The following is a 3,382-nucleotide window of genomic DNA, read 5'->3' on the forward strand; positions in this document are numbered from 1 at the left end:
AATCTAGCACGCAGGGAGATGACCATCATGCTGCAGGATGTGGCGTATTAATTGGGACTCAGGATCGATGGTGATCCTGTGAGCGGGTGCATGGGTAGTTGGGAGCAGCACCATCAGGCACGGACCATCGAGGACTTTTGTCAGCAGTTACTGGGTGTTATGCCTAACGCGGATGACAGTCACAGATAGGGGTGGCAAACGGGCCTAAACCCACCGGGCCGGCCCGTGTAACCCGCCAAAAAAGGCGGACTGGGCTTGAAAATTGGGACCGCCAAATAGTAAAAGCCCGCCTAACCCGCACCGCTTAAACTGCGGGTTTTGGCGGGGCGGGGCGGGCTTCCCCGCTGGGCTTAGTATTTTTTTTTGCAAGGGGTACTTTTACAATTTTTTTATCAAAATCCAACTTCCCCCACCCAACTTACAAGAGAATGAAGATGAAAATTGAGTGTTTTGGATTATGTTTATTTTGTTTTAGAGACAATATTTATAATTATGTTTTGCATTATGTTTATTTTACTTCGGGAACAATATTTATAATTACAAAAACTTTAATGTTTGTGAATATAAAAATTATAATTTGTTTATATTTTAGAAATTATAATATTTAAAAGTAAAAAATAGAAGAGATTTTTTTATGCCTTTATATATATTATTTAATAGTTAAAAGTTCCTAAGGTACACCAGAGGGTAGATCATGCAGTTGATAGGGGGTATTCTATTCCCTGATGCATCTGACTCTCGGGTCCACATCAGATGGCTTCCCCTGCTGGAGGACCTCGATGCATGTGGTAGGTTATCGTGGGGGTCGGCTGTATTGGCATGGATGTACCGCCAGATGTGCCGTGCAACGGATCATGGTGCGCGCAACCTGGGTGGTTGCATCAGCCTGCTATTGTCTTGAGCCTACCACCATATTCCCTTGCTACGCCCTGATGGATTTGATACTCGTCTGTTTCTGCTGGTTGAGAGGTATTTTTGTTTATTTTCTGCAATAATCCTTTGTTAATTTATTATATTAAGTGTTTAATATAATTGATTTGTGATGTAACTTTTACCGTGAGGTTGTAGGTGGGTTCAGTACCGACCTGACAACACTAGAGGCAAGGGCCGCCTTAGGCATTACAGGCGTATCCTAAACGGGATTAGGATGCTCTACGTAAGTCATTAATGTTTAAGTGTAGTCAGTTTACTTTATATTATGTGTTTTGCATATGAGGATTGAATAATAACACCAACGTGCGTATTGGAAACAGGTTGATTGGATGCCATATGCCGACCCATAGCTGGAGGGTCTAGTTTCGCATGCGTTTGCTAAGTCTAACCACACGGCGGTGGTTGTCTGCCCGCTGCTTTGCTTTTCCATTGTTGAGTGGCATCAGGTGGACCGGGTGGTGCGGCAGTTCGGTGGCCTGCAGCACATCCCGGCCAGGCCATTGGACATTGACAGCATGCATGGGATGGATGGTAGATTTGGACGGGGCGAGTGGTTCCCACACTTGCTTCAGGGATGGCATGAGTTATGGGATCAGCTGGTCGACCATCGTCTACACATCCATCATCATATAGACATGCGTCCTTCACTACCATATATGACTTGGTACCTACAGTTGGCACACACGGAGTTTTTTGTTCAGGGTGACTAGCACCTAGTGCCGGCGGGGATGGTACCAGAGGACCTGCCTATATACCATCCACCTGCTCCAGAGTTACATCAGCCTGAGGATGGTCACCTATCAGAGTTAAGACCAGCCGCCAGGAGAGGGAGAGGTCGGGGACGGGGGAGAGCTAGAAGTAGAGGCAGACGTGGTGGAGGCCGAGAGAGGCAGGGGGTGAAGAGATTCACCGGGACATAGACCCATAGAGGCTGGGACCAGACAGTTGGGACTCTGTCGGGACCTTTGCCCGGAGGATACCTGTCCCTCAGAACCCCCGGGTCACATCACTCCGAGGCTAGGTCTAGCCACCAGAGCAGGGACCGGATGTTGGCACCAGCCAGTAGGAGCAGGCGGTCGTGCATTTTGACATCGGCACCCAGTTCTAGCTACCATTCAGCCCAGTTGATCTCGGATAGCATACAGACTACCAGCCCATCTTGGACATGCAGAACATGTTTGATGTGACAATGCTAGTCCCTGACTGGATGATGGGGTTGATGCAGAGGGTGATGGAGGGTTGCCGGATATCCAGACACAGTCACATCAGGCACAGCCATTCTCTCAGATGCACACATCTCCTCCTCAATTAGCATACCAGCCATGACAGGTTGATGATCCCTCAAGTGGGTCGTCGTCCACTATAGAGTATGCCGCATTGAGGGAGCATATGAGCATTCCACTGCCTGAGCTAGATCCTCAGCTCAGGCGGGTTCTGCACGATATTCGACCACCTGCTTGTGGCACAGGTGGGTGTCTGGACCCTAGGCCTCACGGACGGCGTCCTCCTCATGGGGGTAGGCGAGCGAGGGGATAGTAGATATTTCATATTTAGTGTATGCTTTTTAAACCGTTCATGATGTATGCCATTATTTTGGATGGATAGTTAGTTTTTTTACGATAATGTATATATAGATGTTTGCTGACTACACAGTTTATCATTCATTATCCATGTCTTTGGTATCACTGCATTATAATTTAACAACCAAATAAATTTAATTTCAACAACTTTTTTCGCAGATTAAATTAAACAAAAGTCAAGTTACAATAATAACAGTAATAATAAACCCACGCCGCTAACTAACGTCGGCTCGACGATGCACCTCCACCGTCGATAGCGGTACACGTCTTCCTCATGTGACTAGTCTGACGACACAATCCACACATTTTCTCTCCGGTATGCTCCACGTCATCCATGTTGTTCCAAATTCTTGAGCTGACTGGTCGACCTTTTTTCACTCTCATCATCCTAGGGTTGGGTCGAATGCGGGGCCCGTCATAGGATGGCCAATCATCCTCACGTCCAATCGGGCGAAACTCTAACATGTAAATGTTGAATACCGACTCCATGTGATACACAGGATGCAAAACCCCCTCCAATCAATTCTTGCATGGGAGCATGCTACGAGGACGTGATGACACGTAAGATGAAGTGCCTGGAAATTCCCACAGTCACACTTGCGTTCGTCGAGTAGAACCTGGTAGTTTTGTTGTCTAAACCCAGGCATTGCCGGTAACTTTTCAACCGTGAAGCTAGTTCACGAACGATCAAACTAATAAACATTCATCGTGTTTATGTGCTTCGAGTTGAACTATATGGCATTCATCAGCATCTGTGAGAACTCAGCACTGACTTGGAGTTGCGCAAGGGCCTCGGAGCCCTTCTTAGCAAAAAGTTCTCCTAACCAAAAATAACTTGACTTGACAAGAGCTGTGATTACTAAATTGCG

Source organism: Arachis duranensis, chromosome 8, assembly GCF_000817695.3.
Source record: "Arachis duranensis cultivar V14167 chromosome 8, aradu.V14167.gnm2.J7QH, whole genome shotgun sequence".
Taxonomy (NCBI): Eukaryota; Viridiplantae; Streptophyta; class Magnoliopsida; order Fabales; family Fabaceae; genus Arachis; species Arachis duranensis.